The sequence below is a fragment of the Schistocerca gregaria genome, chromosome 3 (assembly GCF_023897955.1).
Source record: "Schistocerca gregaria isolate iqSchGreg1 chromosome 3, iqSchGreg1.2, whole genome shotgun sequence".
In the NCBI taxonomy this organism is placed as follows: Eukaryota; Metazoa; Arthropoda; class Insecta; order Orthoptera; family Acrididae; genus Schistocerca; species Schistocerca gregaria.
In genome coordinates, this window is record NC_064922.1 from 203,416,856 (window position 1) to 203,433,494 (window position 16,639).

The 16,639-nt window shown below is 46.1% G+C and overlaps 1 protein-coding gene across 16 annotated transcripts in view; it reads left to right on the forward strand.

Annotated features, from left to right (window-relative positions):
• The window catches only part of LOC126356142 (bromodomain-containing protein 8), a 482,606-nt gene that overhangs the window by 9,206 nt on the left and 456,761 nt on the right, over window positions 1–16,639 (forward strand). The gene's annotated exons all lie outside the window — the stretch shown is intronic.

Genomic DNA, 16,639 nt, shown 5'->3' on the forward strand with positions numbered 1-16,639 from the left:
ATTGTTTCCAGCTGGTTAAGACATGTTTCATAAGTAAAATTCTATACTGGCAAGGTGTGGTTGAAACAGCAAGTTCAGGATCCGTTGCCCCATACACACGATAAACAATTGGAGCTGTGCACTCCACTTGTAGCAACAATTGGTAACACCAAAACTGAGGCAAAGTTGATCAATGGATGACCTTTTATTCACTGTGAGGGCTCACATGACTGGCTTGGAATAGTTGTTGTCTTTCTGCCATTGTCACACTTGCCAGATATGATGTTACAGATATCAGTACATTTGTATCGTACATCTGCCCATCCGAAAGGGTTACCAAATTTACCTCTATTATTTTATCTTTGAAACAGAAATATGTCATTTTGACCACAGCTGCATGATACAGATTTTGAGATGTTGGTCATCTAGATTGTGGTTTGGATATGCTTTGTCACAGATTAATTTCACTAGTTTTCTTTTTTTTTCTCTCTCTCTCTCTTTCCTTTTTTTTTTAGAGAGAGAGAGAGAGAGAGAGAGAGAGAGAGAGAGAGAGAGAGAGAGAGAGACACACACACTGCAAGCTTTCGCAACGCAAGGTTGCTTCATCAGGAAAGAGGGAAGGAGAGGAAAGATAAAAGGATGAGGGTTTTAAGGGAGAGGATAAGGAGTCATTCCAATCCTGGGAGTGGAAAGACTTACCTTAGGGGGAAAAAAGGACAGGTATATACTCACCTGCACACACACACACACACCCATTCTCACATATACAGACACAGGCAGACATGTATAAATGCAAAGAGGCTGGGCAGAGATGTCAGTCTAGGTGGAAGTACAGAGGCAAAGATGTTGTTGAATTACAGGTGAGGTACATGCGGAGGCAACTTGAATTTAGTGGAGGTTGAGGCCTGGTGGGTAACTGGAAGAGAGAATATATTGAAGGACAAGTTCCCATCTCCGGAGTTCTGATAGGTAGGTGTCAGTAGGAAGTATCCAGATAACCCGGACGGTATAACACTGTGCCAAGATGTACTGGCCATGCTCCAAGGCATGTTTAGCCTCAGGGTGACCCTTATTACCAACGAACACTGTCTGCCTGTGTCCGTTCATGCAAATGGACAGTTTGTTGCTGGTGATTCCCACAGTGAAGGCATGTCAGTTGGTAAATAATGTGGGTGGATTCACACGTGGCTCTGCCTTTGATCGTGTACATCTTCCGGGTTACACGACTGGAGTAGGTGGTGGTGGGAGTGTGCATGGGACAGGTCTTACAACGGGGGCAGTTACAAGGGTAGGAGCCACAGGGTAGGGAAGGTGGTTTGGGGATTTCACAGGGATGAACCAAGAGGCTACGAAGGTTAGGTGGACAGAGGAAAGATACTTTTGGTGGAGTGGGTAGGATTTCATGAAGGATGGATCTCATTTCAGGGCAGGATTTGAGGTAGTCGTACCCCTGCTGGAGAGCTACATTCAGAGTCTGATCCAGTCCCGGAAAGTATCCTGTCACAAGTGGGGAACTTCCAGGGTTCTACTCCAGAAGGTTCTGGGTTTGAGGCGACGAGGAACTGGCTCTAGCTATTTGCTTCTGTACCAGGTTGGGAGGGTAGTTGCGGGATGTGAAAGCTGTTTTCAGTTTATTGGTGTAATGGTTCAGGAATTCAGGACTGGAGCAGATTAGTTTGCCACGAAGACCTAAGCTGTAGGGAAGGCACCGTTTGATATGGAATGGGTGGCAGCTGACATATTTTATTTACTCAGGCTTGTCTGACATTTGGCATTACCCCCAAAGGCCGGACACTTAAAGTTCCCATCTCTGGCTGAAACCCTTTTTTCCATCAGTCCCTATACAAGTTCCAAACTCAACAATCCATAGCCCTCACCCACCTAGTCCTTCACCTACACATCAATTCAGCCAAAGAACACACTTCTCAACTCCTATCCCTAATCAAAGTCCTCAATCTTCCCTCTCCCACATCCACACCAGCTGTTCAGAGCATCCTCCTACAGGCCAACTGCAAATTAGAACTGCATGCCACCATCCACCTCAAAAAAACTATCCAATCTTCTGGTTTCCCACCTCCGGAAAGGCAACTCGCTCACCCTCCACAACCTTTCCAACAAACCTCAGCCTCCTCTCATTGCACACAGACCCAGTCTCTCCCACCTAATCAGTTTCCCACTTCCAGCTCCACCACCCTCAAAACCTCAAAATTCTAATCAACACAATCTGGAGCCACAACACCCTAATTCAGTAGTTAACCTTTCCTCCAAACCTGTCTCCCAATCCGAAACCTCTGTCCTATCCAAAAGCATGACCCTGAGCCCTATTCCCAGATTCAACCAAACAGCCCTTGTGAAAGATTTACTGTCCTACACTCTTACTCTCTGCTGGAAATACCACTTTGCCACAAAGAAAAATAATCTTAATCCTACTCCTAATGATCCAACTCCCCCAAGACACTATCCAAATTGAACCCTGCCTTGAACAGTTCCGTCCTCCGTAACAGCTGGACCCACCTCCTCTTCCTCAAAATCACCCTCCCCAAACCTTCCAGGAATTTCTCACTTCCAGCCTTGCCTCTCAATCTTTCTTGAAAAACCTTAATCCTACTCCCAACATCACCACAGCTGAAGCCCAAGCTATCCGTGATCTGAAGGCTGACCAATCCGTTGTCATTCTTCCGGCAGACAAGGGTTCCACGACCGTGGTACTTTATCGTCGGGAGTATGTCACTGAGGGACTGCGTCAGCTTTCATACAACACCACATACAAAGTTTGCCAAGGTAAACCCATTCCTGATGTCCAGGCGGAGCTTCAAGGAATTCTCAGAACCTTAAGCCCCCCTACAAAACCTTTCACCTGGCTCCATCAACCTCCCGACCCCACGGACACCCTGCACCCCTGCACCCCTGCATTCCACCTACTTCCTAAAATTCACAAACCCAAACATCCCGGCCACCCTATTGTAGCTGGTTACCAAGCCCCCTCATAACGTATCTCTGCCTACCTAGATCAACACCTTCAACCCATTACATGCAGTCTCCCATCCTTCATCAAAGACACCAACCACTTTCTCAAATGCCTGGAATCCTTACCCAATCTGTTACCTCTGGAAACCATCCTTGTAACCATTGATGCCACTTCCTTATACACAAATATTCCGCACATCAAGGGCCTCGCTGCGATGGAGCACTTCCTTTCACGCCGATCACCTGCCACCCTACCTAAAACCTCTTTCCTCATTACCTTAGCCAGCTTCATCCTAACCCACAACGTTTTCACTTTCGAATTCCAGACATACCAGCAATTAAAGGGAACAGCCATGGGTTCCAGGATGGCCCCCTCATACGCTAACCTATTTTGGGTCGCTTAGAGGAAGCCTTCTTGGTTACCCAAGCCTGCCAAACCAAAATTTGGTACAGATTTATTGATGACATCTTCATTATCTGGACCCACAGTGAAGAAGAACTCCAGAATTTCCTCTCCAACCTCAACTCCTTTGGTTCCATCAGATTCACCTGGTCCTACTCCAAATCCCATGCCACTTTCCTCAGTGTTGACCTCCATCTGTCCAATGGCCAACTTCACACATCTGTCCACATCAAACCCACTAACAAACAACAGTGCCTCCATTATGACAGCTGCCACCCATTCCTCATCAAACGGTCCCTTCCCTACAGCTTAGGTCTTCATGGCAAACGAATCCGCTCCACCCCCCTGCCGGTCCGGGTGTTAGAATAGGCCCGAGGTATTCCTGCCTGTCGCAAAAGGCAACTAAAAGGAGTCCCTCTCCTCAATGGGCAGTTTGCACCTGCATCTGGAGATTGACAGTTCCACAACTTACATTTCTGGTCATTTTGGTTTTTCGCTTATTCTGGTTTCTTCCTTCCTTTGTTTGGTTCCTTTCTCTTTCCTTCTGCCTCTCTCTCTCTCTCTGTTTTCCTTACTTTTTACCTTGCCTTCTTGTCCATCCTATGGTCTCCATCTCTGCGTTTGAGACAGTCTGTCCTTTCTCTCCCTCTCTCCCTTGTCTTTTCCTCTTCTTCCTTCCTCCTTGTGCGTGCCTTAAGGCCGACCCACGCGTAGCCGGTGACAGGGTAATGCGTAATTCCCCGCCCTGGGTTGACAAGTACTCCCTGGTAAAGGCCAGGCCCAGGGAGGGGTGATTGCCAGAGCTGATAGCTTCTGACCATGCCTATTGGTCTCTCCGTCCGTTTCTTGGGAGGTGTGACCTGAGGCGGGAGCGCCCTCTCAGAGGGTCCCCACAAGGAATGAGCGCGCCATTGCAGACGCTGGCAATCGTGGGGGATCCCCCCCTCCCCCCCCCCCCCCCTCCCCAATGGATTTCCCTTCTTCTTCTTCTTCTCCTCTCTCGACTTCTGCTCAAAAAGCGTAAATTTGACCAGCCACCATTGAAAAAAGTACTACCGCCTGCCCCGCAGTTCCTCGTAGATTCTAGTTCTGAGGACAGAAAGGATTTTTCATTTGTCAACCCTTTCATTACTCAGAAGGGCGTAAATGCCATAGCTGGACCTGTAAAGTCTTGTACCAGGATGTGTAACGGTAACTTGTTAGAAACTGAGTGCGCCTTTCAGTCACATAAACTGCTTCGGGCCACACTCCTGTACACGTTCCCTGTCTGGGAGGAGGCTCACCGCACTTTGAATTCGTCGCGTTATGTGGTATATACTAGATTACTCGACAGATTGACTGACAAGGAGATTAAGTCTTTCCTCGCTGAGCAGGGCGTGACGGCTGTCCATAGGGTCATGAAAAAGGTCAGCAATGACCTTGTACCGATCCGGACACTTTTTTCTTGACCTTTGATAGTGTTCAGCTGCCATCGCGCATCAAAGTGGGCTATGAGGTTATTTCTGTTCACCCATATGTCCCGACACTCACGCATTGCTACCAGTGTCAGCATTTTAATCACACACGCGTCTTGTTCTGATGTGGCTAAATGCGTCACTTGCGGCAGGGACACCCATGAGGGTGACTGTCCACCTCCGTCTGCTCGTTGGGTGAACTGTCAGTGACCATGCAGCATCCTCCCACAACTGTGCAATCTACAAGGATGAACGTTGTACACAGGAAATTCAGCTCAAAGAGAAAGTGTCCACCTTGGCTGCTCGCAAGGTATTTGCTAGTAGGAAGCCCATGCTGCTCCCAGTGGGGCAATACAGTACAGTCCTCGCCTCTCCATGGACTCCCAGGGAGGTGTCGACACAGACATGCGATCTGACCTTTAGCACTATGGTCATCCATTCGACCAGTGCTAAGATCGCCCGGTCAACGTCTCCTTTTGCTCCCGTCACCCATAAGACACAAGCAACTTCATCAGCTTCTGCTAAGACAAAGACCCAAAAGTCAGATGCATGGGCCTTCAAGAAGGAACCATCCCGTGAAGACATCCTACGTACCTCGAACTCCCAGCCATCGACCAGTACTTCGACTAAATGACCTTCCAAGAAGGCTCATAGGAAGCAAAGTTCTCCTTCTCCGCCACGGCATGTTTCTTCTCCTGCGCCACCCAGCTGTTGCCACCCCAGGCCGTCATCAGTTCGCCTGACCACACTGCTTGTAGCCGAACATCTGTCCATTCACTGGCGGAGGAAGCTCCCCCTCCTGGCCATCTTAACAAGATGGCCGACTAACCTATAGAACAAATGGGCGATGACTCTCAGCCTATTGATAGCAGCGGCAGTGCTCGCTCGAAGCCAGGCCCTCTGCGGACTTCGAGGTGACCCCTTCTTGCTTCTCGTTTTTCCTTTTCTTCTCACGGTGGCACTTCTTCATTGGAATATTCGCGGCATTCGCTCCAACTGAGAGGACTAAAAGTTGCTGCTACACTTGCACTGTGCACTCGTCGTAGCTCTCCAGGAAATGAAGCTACGCTCATGCGATCAAATTGACTTGGCAAACTATGCCTCTGTGCGTTTTGACTTACCTCTGTATCAGGCATTCCGGTTCGTGGAGGGGTTATGTTGCTGGTCCGGGATGATATTTAATATGATCCCATCAGATTGCACACCAACCTGCAGGCAGTTTCCGTCCGAATTACTCTCCCCACTTTTACATTTTTACCGTTTACACTTCATTGTTGTCTGCCATTACTAGGGCAGACATGATGCAAATTATTGCTCAGCTACCTGCACCATTTTTGTTGACTGGAAACTCCAGTGCCCACCATCCCCTTTGGGGCTCTGCAGCATCCTGCCCGAGAGGCTCCCTGTTAGCCGACCTTCTCCACCACCTCAATCGTGTCTGCCTCAATACTGGCGCCCCTACTTTTCTTTTGGACACAACTCGCACGTATTCCCATTTAGACCTCTCTATTTGTACCACCCAGCTTGCATGCCGATTTGAGTGGTACACACTTTCTGATATGTATTCGAGCGACCACTTCTCTTGTGTTATCCATCTCCTGCATCATACCCCCTTTCCATGCTCAACTAGTTGGAACGTTTCCAAAGCAGACTGGGGGCTCTTCTCTTCCAGGGCAACGTTTCAGGATCAAACCTTCGCAAGCTGTGATAGTCAGGTCGCACACCTCATGGAAGTCGTTCTCACTGCTGCTGAATATTTCATCCCTCACACTACTTCTTCTCCACGTTGCGTACCGGTCCCCTGGTGGACCGCAGCATGTAGAGACGCTGTACATGCTCGTCGATGTGCATGACGCACCTTTAAACGCCACCCTACGATGGCGAATTGTATCTAATATAAATTATTATGTGCACAGTGTCGTCGTGTTATTAAAGAAAGCAAGAAAGCCAGCTGGGCTGTCTTCACAAGCACCTTCAACAGTTTTACTCCTCCTCCTGTTGTCTGGGGTAGCCTGTGCTGGCTATCTGGCACTAAGGTCCACTCACCAGTTTCTGGCTTGATGTTCGCGAATGAAGTCCTTGTGGCCCCTGAGGATGTCTGCAATGCCTTCGGTCTATTTTCCGCAGAGGTTTCGAACTCTGCTCATTACCACACTGCCTTCCTCCCCCGAAAACAGGCTGAGGTGGCAAGGCCACCTAACGTCCGCTCCTCGAATCGTGAAAGTTATAATGCCCCATTCACCATGCGGGGACTCAAAAATGCACTTGCCTGGTCACAGTCCTCCGCTCCAGGGCCTGATTCTATTCATATTCATTTGATGAAGAACCTTTCTCCTGTGGCTAAAGGTTTTCTTCTTTGTACTTATAATCGCATCTGGATTGTGGGTGATGTTCCCACATGCTGGCGCGAATCTATTGTTGTCCCGATTCCTAAGCCGGGGAAGGATAAGCACTTGCCTTCCAGTTCTTCTCCCATTTCCCTTACCCGTTGTGTCTGTAAGGTGATAGAACAAATGATTAACTCTCGTTTGGTTTGGCTGCTCGAATCTCAACGCCTACTTACCAATGTACAATGTGGATTTCGTAGGGCTCGCTCTGCTATTGACCATCTGGTTACCTTGTTGACCTTCATTATGAATAACTTCTTACGGAAGCGCCAGACTGTGGATGTGTTCTTTGACTAAGAGAAGTCTTATGACACCTGTTGGAGGGCGGGCATTCTCCGCACCATGCATACATGGGGCCTTCGCGATTGCCTGCCTTGTTTTAATGGATCGACAGTTCAGGATACATGTGGGTTCTGTCCTGTCTGACTCCTTTTGCCAGGAGAATGGGGTGCCTCGGGGCTCAGTTTTGAGCATTGCTCTCTTCGCCATAGCGATCAATCCAATAGTGGGTTGCCTCCCAGCTGATGTATCAGGCTCCCTTTTCGTGGATGATTTTACCATCTATTGCAGCGCGCAGTGTACATGTTTCCTGGAGCGCTGTCTTCAGCATTGTCTTGATCGTCTTTACTCCTGGAGTGTCGCCAATGGCTTCCGTTTTTCTGCCAAGAAGACGGTCTGTATTAACTTCTGGCGCTACAGAGTTTCTCCCACCGACCTTACATCTCGGTCCCATTCCTCTCCCATTCGTGGAGACAACCAAATTTTTAGGTCTTACGTTTGACAGGAAACTTAGCTGGTCTCCACATGTGTCATATTTGGTTGCCCGTTGTACCCGTTCTCTGAATGTCGTCTGTGTTCTCAGCGGTACGTCGTGGGGAGCGGATCGAACTGTCCTAATTCACCTATATCGATCAATTGTCCGCACGAAGCTGGATTATGGAAGCTTTATATACTCATCTGCACGGCCGTCCATCTTACGCCGCCTCAACTCTATCCAACATCAGGGATTACATCTTGCGATCGGAGCATTCTATACTAGTCCAGTTGAGTCTTCATGCCGAAGTCGGTGAATTGCGACTAACCAGCAGCGCGATATACTGCTTTGTAGGTATGCCTGTTGGCTATTGTCAATGTCCAACCACCCGTCCTATCGTTCCTTTTTTGACGACTGTCTTGGGTTTCAATACGGATTGTATGTATCTGCCCTGCTACCACCTGGAGTTCACTTTTGTCGCCTTCTTTGACACCTTGATTTTTCACTCCCTGCAACTTTTCGAGTGGGCGAGAGCCAAACGTCACCTTGGCTCCAGGCTCAGGTTCGCGTTCACCTTGACCTCAGCTCCCTCCCAAAGGTGGTGGTCCAGCTTCGGTATACCGCTCCCAGTGTGGTGAACTTCGTTTGAAGTTCATTAATACGATCTTCATTTATACAGATGACTCTAAGACCAATGACGGTGTTCTTTTATTGTCGGGACACACAGTTTCAAATACTGGCTCCGTGGCTATTGTTCGGTCTATTTGCCCTCTACTAGGCTATTCTTTACATCCGCCGCCACCGACATTCTGCTTATGTCATCTGCTCTGATTCCCTGAGCGCCATCCAGAGCCTCAATGATCCGTATCCGGTTCACTCTTTTGTGCACTGGATCCGACGCTCTATTCAGCAGCTGGTGGACAACAGTTCTCCGGTTACCTTTCTGTGGGTTCCTGGCCATGTCGGTATCCCTGGGAACGAAACTGCAGATGCCGCTGCCAAGGCTGTGGCCTTCCAGTCTCGGACAGCTTCTTCTTGTGTGCCTTCATCTGAGTTTAGCAGAGTCATTTGTCAGTGCATTTTATCGCTGTGGCATGCCGATTGCGCTACACTTACTGACAAAAAACTTCGGGCCTTGAAACCTCTCCCCATGGCTTGGAGGACCTCTTCACGCCCTTCTAGGTGGGAGGAGGTTGTTTTGGCCCGGTTATGAATTGGACACTGAGGGTTCTGCCACTGCCATCTGCTGACAGCTGTGCCAGCGCTGTTAAGCCCATGTGGGCAATTGCTAACGGTATGCCACATTTTAACGTCCTGTCCGAATTTTAATACACTGCGCATTGATCTTGGCCTGCCATGTACTCTAGATGCCATTTCAGCAGATGACCCAGGAGCAGCTGCTCGCGTTCTTCGTTTTATCCACTTGACAAACCTCTCTAAGGACATTCGATTATGCTGTTTTCTTTTAATCCCTTGGCTGTAATGTGCCTTTTATAGTGTTGTCCTTTTTAGTTGCTGTTTTAATCTTGTGCCTCGCAGTGCACTCATAACGTAGTCTGGGCACTAATGACCACTGTGGCTGTGTGCCACAAAAAAAAAAAAAAAACAGCTTTCGCATCCCGCAACTACCCTCCCAACCTGGTACAGAAGCAAATAGCTAGAGCCACTTCCTCATCTCCTCATACCCAGAACCTCCCACAGAAGAATCCCGAAAGTTCCCCACATGTGACAGCATACTTTCCGGGACTGGATCAGATTCTAAATGTAGCTCTCCAGCAGGGATATGACTTCCTCAAATCCTGCCCTGAAATGAGGTCCATCCTTCATGAAATCCTACCCACTGCACCAAGAGTGTCTTTCCACCGTCCACCTAACCTTCATAACCTCTTGGTTCATCCCTATGAAATCCCCAAACCACCTTTCCTACCCTCTGGCTCCTACCCTTGTAACTGCCCCCTGTGTATGACCTGTCCCATGTACCCTCCCACCCCACCACCACCACCACCACCACCACCTACTCCAGACCTGTAACCCAGAAGGTGTACACGATCAAAGGCAGAGCCACATGTGAAAGCACCCACATGATTTACCAACTGACATGCCTTCACTGTGGGAATCACCAGCAACAAACTGTCCATTCGCATGAACGGACACAGGCAGACAGTGTTTGTTTGTAATGAGAATCACCCTGTGGCTAAACATGCCATGGTGCACGGCCAGCACATCTTGGCACAGTTTTATACCGTCCAGGTTATCTGGATACTTCCTACTGACACCAACCTATCAGAACTCCGGAGATGGGAACTTGTCCTTCAATATATTCTCTCTTCCCGTTACCCACCAGGCCTCAACCTCTGCTAAATTCAAGTTGCCACCTCATGTACCTCACCTGTCATTCAACAACATCTTTGCCTCTGTACTTCCACCTCGACTGCCATCTCTGCCCAGCCTCTTTGCATTTACATATGTCTGCCTGTGTCTATATATGCACTGATGGGTGTGTGTGTGTGTGTGTGTGTGTGTGTGTGTGTGTGTGTGTGTGCAGGCGAGTATATACCTGTCCTTTTTTTTCCCCCTAAGGTAAGTCTTTCCGCTCCCAGGATTGGAATGACTCCTTATCCTCTCCCTTAAAACCCACATCCTTTCGTCTTTCCCTTTCCTTCCCTCTTTCCTGATGAAGCAACCTTGGGTTGTGAAAGCTTGAAATTTGTGTGTGTTTGTGTGTTTTTTATTGTCTCTATAAACACACCAACGCTTTCTCGTTTGGTAAGTTACAGCATCTTTGTTTTTATGTATATTTTTCCTACGTGGAATGTTTATACAAAGATTATGTAACTTACCAAACGAAAGCATTGGTATGTTGATAGAAACACTAACACACACAAACACACACACTAAATTTTGCAACCCACGGTTGCTTCATCAGGAGAGAGGGAAGGAGAGGGAAAGATAAAAGGATGTGGGTTTTAAGGGAGAGAGTAAGGAGTCCTTCCAATCCCCGGAGCAGAAAGACTTACCTTAGGGGGGAAAAAAAAAGGACAGGTATACTCTTGCCTTCACACACACACATATCCATTCGCACATATACTGACACAGGCAGGTATATGTAAATGCAAAGAGGCTGGGCAGAGATGTCAGTCGAGGCAGAAGTACAGAGGCGAAGAAGTTGTTGAATGACAGGTGAGGTACATGCGGAGGCAACTTGAATTTAGTGGAGGTTGAGGCCTGGTGGGTAACTGGAAGAGAGAATATATTGAAGGACAAGTTCCCATCTCCGGAGTTCTGATAGGTAGGTGTCAGTAGGAAGTATCCAGATAACCCGGACGGTATAACACTGTGCCAAGATGTACTGGCCGTGCTCCAAGGCATGTTTAGCCTCAGGGTGACCCTTATTACCAACGAACACTGTCTGCCTGTGTCCGTTCATGCAAATGGACAGTTTGTTGCTGGTGATTCCCACAGTGAAGGCATGTCAGTTGGTAAATCACGTGGGTTGATTCACACGTGGCTCTGCCTTTGATCGTGTACATCTTCCGGGTTACAGGACTGGAGTAGGTGGTGGTAGGAGGGTGCATGGGACAGGTCTTACACTGGGGGCAGTTACAAGGGTAGGAGCCAGAGGGTAGGGAAGGTGGTTTGGGGATTTCATAGGGATGAACCAAGATGATGGAGTGGGGAGGATTTCATGAAGGATGGATCTCATTTCAGGGCAGGCTTTGAGGAAGTCGTATCGCTGCTGGAGAGCTACATTCAGATTCTGATCCAGTCCCGGAGAGTATCCTGTCACAAGTGGGGCACTTTTGTGGTTATTCTGTGTGAGGTTCTGGGTTTGAGGACATGAGGAAGTGGCTCCGGTTATTTGCTTCTATAACTGGTCGGGAGGGTAGTTGTGGGATGTGAAAGCTGTTTTCAGGTTGTTGGTTTAATGGTTCAGGGATTCAGGACTGGAGCAGATTCGTTTGCCGTGAAGACCTAGGCTGTAGGGAAGGGACCATTTGATGTGGAATGGGTGGCAGCTGTCATAATGGAGGTACTGTTGCTTGTTGGTGGGTTTAATGTGGATGAATGTGTGAAGTTGGCCATTGGACAGATGGAGGTCAACGCTGAGGAAAGTGGCATGGGATTTGGAGTAGTACCAGGTGAATCTGATGGAACCAAAGGGGTTCAGGATGGAGAGGAAATTCTGGAGTTCTTCTTCACTGTGGGTCCAGATAATGAAGATGTCATCAATAAATCTGTACCAAATTTTGGTTTGGCAGGCTTGGGTAACCAAGAAGGCTTCCTCTAAGCGACCCAAAATAGGTTAGCGTATGAGGGGGCCATCCTGGAACCCATGGCTGTTCCCTTTAATTGCTGGTATGTCTGGAATTCAAAAGTGAAAACGTTGTGGGTTAGGATGAAGCTGGCTAAGGTAATGAGGAAAGAGGTTTTAGGTAGGGTGGCAGGTGATCGGCGTGAAAGGAAGTGCTCCATCGCAGCGAGGCCCTTGATGTGCGGAATATTTGTGTATAAGGAAGTGGTATCATTGGTTACAAGGGTGGTTTCCGGGGGTAATATATTGGGTAAGGATTCCAGGCATTCGAGAAAGTGGTTGGTGTCTTTGATGAAGGATGGGAGACTGCATGTAATGGGTTGAAGGTGTTGATCTAGGTAGGCAGAGATACGTTATGAGGGGGCTTGGTAACCAGCTACAATGGGGTGGCCGGGATGTTTGGGTTTGTGAATTTTAGGAAGTAGGTGGAATGCAGGGGTGCAGGGTGTCCGTGGGGTCAGGAGGTTGATGGAGCCAGGTGAAAGGTTTTGTAGGGGGGCTTAAGGTTCTGAGAATTCCTTGAAGCTCCGCCTGGACATCAGGAATGGGTTTGCCTTGGCAAACTTTGTATGTGGTGTTGTATGAAAGCTGACGCAGTCCCTCAGCGACATACTCCAGACGATAAAGTACCACGGTCGTGGAACCCTTGTCTGCCGGAAGAATGACAACGGATTGGTCAGCCTTCAGATCACGGAAAGCTTGGGCTTCAGCTGTGGTGATGTTGGGAGTAGGATTAAGGTTTTTCAAGAAAGATTGAGAGGCAAGGCTGGAAGTGAGAAATTCCTGGAAGGTTTGGGGAGGGTGATTTTGAGGAAGAGGAGGTGGGTCCAGCTGTTACGGAGGACGGAACTGTTCAAGGCAGGGTTCAATTTGGATAGTGTCTTGGGGGAGTTGGATCATTAGGAGTAGGATTAAGATTATTTTTCTTTGTGGCAAAGTGGTATTTCCAGCAGAGAGTAAGAGTGTAGGACAGTAAATCTTTCACAAGGGCTGTTTGGTTGAATCTGGGAGTAGGGCTCAGGTTTCGGATTGGGAGAGAGGTTTGGAGGAAAGGTTAATTACTGAATTAGGGCGTTGTGGCTCCAGATTGTGTTGATCAGAATTTTGAGGTTTTGAGGGTGGTGGAGCTGGAAGTGGAAAACTGATTAGGTGGGAGAGACTGGGTCTGTGTGCAATGAGAGGAGGCTGAGGTTTGTTGGAAAGGTTGTGGAGGGTGAGCGAGTTGCCTTTCCGGAGGTGGGAAACCAGAAGATTGGATAGTTTTTTTGAGGTGGATGGTGGCATGCTGTTCTAATTTGCAGTTGGCCTGTAGGAGGATGCTCTGAACAGCTGGTGTGGATGTGGGAGAGGAAAGATTGAGGACTTCTAGTAAGGATAGGAGTTGACAGGTGTGTTCATAATTTTTTTTTTTTTTTTTTTTTTTTTTTTTTTTTTTTTTTTCCCCAGATAGGTTTTCCACTATTGTGCTTACAGCCTTACTTTTGTAGCTTTCAATTGAGAATGCCCTTCACTCCTGCTTACATTGCTGTGTCATTTGCATACGCCACTACTTTTATTGTTCTTAATCTGATTTAGAGATTGTCGAATCTGCCATTTACTTTTCTTTTTGTGTATTTTTTTCTTGAACTCGAATTGCGCATGTGTGCTAGCATGCTTGGTAGAGTTCAGAGTAGTCCACAAAATGCGAATAATTTCATTTGTTATATTCTACTGATAGCTCCAACTACACAACTGTAAAGAAGACTAGCAGGTTCACCAGAAATGTTCTGGAATTCTTTTACCAGACTTCTTCATATACAGTTTCTTCGATCTTTGATTCCTTATATTACAATTAAAATCTATTTACGTACTACAAGTGAGATGTCTCACACTGGCAAACAGAATAACAATAAATATTACCAGACTGCACATGCAAAAAAAGTATACTTTGAATTTTGGTGTTGGAACTTTCAGTTAATGATTATTGAATCTCTTCCACAAGAACAATGGGGACCAGACAATAGAGCAAGTAATATCTAAATGTTTGCAGATTTGTAGTGGAATTAGAAGTTTTAACAAACTTCATACTGAAAGTGTGCCACTTTCAGGGGAAACTGATAATAAAATAATTAGTAAATTTGGCGGAATAGTGGACCAGTTTACTATTAATTTTTCATCATATACTTCATTATTACCCAGCAGCTGTTTCTACATGGCTGGAAGCTGTTCTGGATGATTGTGGTTATAGCGATGGTATTAATATTTCTCTAAAATGCTATTTGTGCTGCTTTGTCTTATTTGAATCTTGTTGGCTTTTTATTGTCCATGTCTAGTTCTGTAGGACCAAATTGAGGTGCAAATCTCCATGGTCATGGAAAGTGTCAGTACATGAAATTACAACATAAAGTAATAACAGATACAATAAAAGGTTTATGAATCCAAAAAAAGACAAGCCATAAGCAATCAACAATACAACTTAGGAACCAGCTTAATTTTTTGGGGTAACTCCTCAACTGAATAGAATGAGTGACACATCAGGAAACTGTTCAGTTTCTATTTGAAAGCTCATGGATTACTGCTAAGATTTTTGAATTCTTGTGGTAGCTTACTGAAAACGGTTGTCGCAGTCTACTGCACACATTTCTGCGCAAGAGTAATGGAAGTGCGATCCAAATGCAGATTGAATTTCTGCCTAATATTAACTGAGTGAAAGGTGCTAATTCTTGGGAGTAGCTGATATTGTTAACAAGAAATGACAGTACAGAATATATATATATTGAGAGGCCAACGTCAGAATACGCAGACTATTGAACATCGGTCAACAATAGGTTTGCGAACTTAACACCACTTACTGCCTGAACTGCCTGTTTCTGAGCCAAAAATATCCTTTGAAAATGGGAAGAGTTACCCCCAAAATATAATACCGTATGACATAAGTGAATGACTACAAGCAAAGTAGACTACTTTAGACTACTTCTCGTGTTGAACTGTCACTCACTTCAGATACCCTTCAAACAGCAGAAATGGCAACATTAAGCCATTGAATAAGATCCTGAATGTGAGCTTTCCACGACTGTTTACTATCTGTCTGAACACCTAGAAATATCAACTGCTCAGTTTCACTAATCATATGCACATTCTATTAAAACATCGGGTTTTGTAGAATTGGGTGTTAGAAACAGTAAAAACGGAGTCTTACTGTGATTTAGCGTTAGTTTATTCTCTACAAATCATGAATGTATGTCGTGAACTGCACTATTTGAAACAGCCAATGTTGCACACAACATCCTTTACTACCAAGCTGTCATCGGCAAACAGAAATATTTGAGAATTACCTGCAATACTAGAGGGCATATCATTTATATAAATAAGGAACAGGAGTGGCCCCAGCGCTGATCCTTGGGCACCTCCTATTCGACTGTGCCCCACTCAGACCCCACATCACAGCCATTCTCAACACTGTGAATAATGATCTTTTGCTGCCTGATGTTAAAATAAGAGTTGAACCAGTTGTGAACTAATCCCCGTATTCCATAATAGTGCAAATCCTGGAGCAATATTTTGTGATCAACCCAATCAAAAAAGGTGCCTAGCGTTCAAAACCTTTTGTTTAATCCATCCAGTACCTCGCACAGAAAATAGAATATAGCATTTTCAGTTGTTAAAGCAATTCTAAAGCCAAACTGTACATTTGATAGCAAATTATGTGAAATAAAATGATCAATTATCCTTACTTACGTAGCCTTTTCAATAACTTTATCAAACACTGATGACATAGAAATAGGTCTAAAATTGTCTACATTGTCCATTTCTCCCTTCTTATAAAGTGGCTTTGCTACTGAGTGCTTTAATGGTTCAGGAAACTGGCCATTCTTAAAGGAAAATTTACAAATATGGTTAAGTACAGAGCTAACACGTGCAGCACAATACTTTATAATTCTGCTAGGCACTCCATCATATTCATAAGTCCTTCAATATTTAGCATTTCAATATCACAAAGGAGTATTTCAGACATCAGTCTTGGAAAGACATTATCTGAGTGAGTTATGAGATTCCCTGTAGGAAATTAAGTTTTTATTTAATTTACCAGCACTGCTCAGAAAGTGACTGTTAAATACTGCCCATATATATGACTTGTCAGTAACATAAATAGTTTTACTACTGATTTTATATTGTCCACCTTGTGCTGCTGACAACACTTCCTTTACAACTGACCGTATGGTTTTAATTTTACCCTGTGAATTAACTATTATGTTTGCGTACCATGTACTCTTTGCCTTCTCATTAACATTTTTAAGCACCTTACAGTATTGTTTCTAATGGGATACTGTAGCTTGATTGTGACTACTTCTAACATCTTGATATAATTCCCACTTTGTTCTACATGATATCCTTATCCCACTA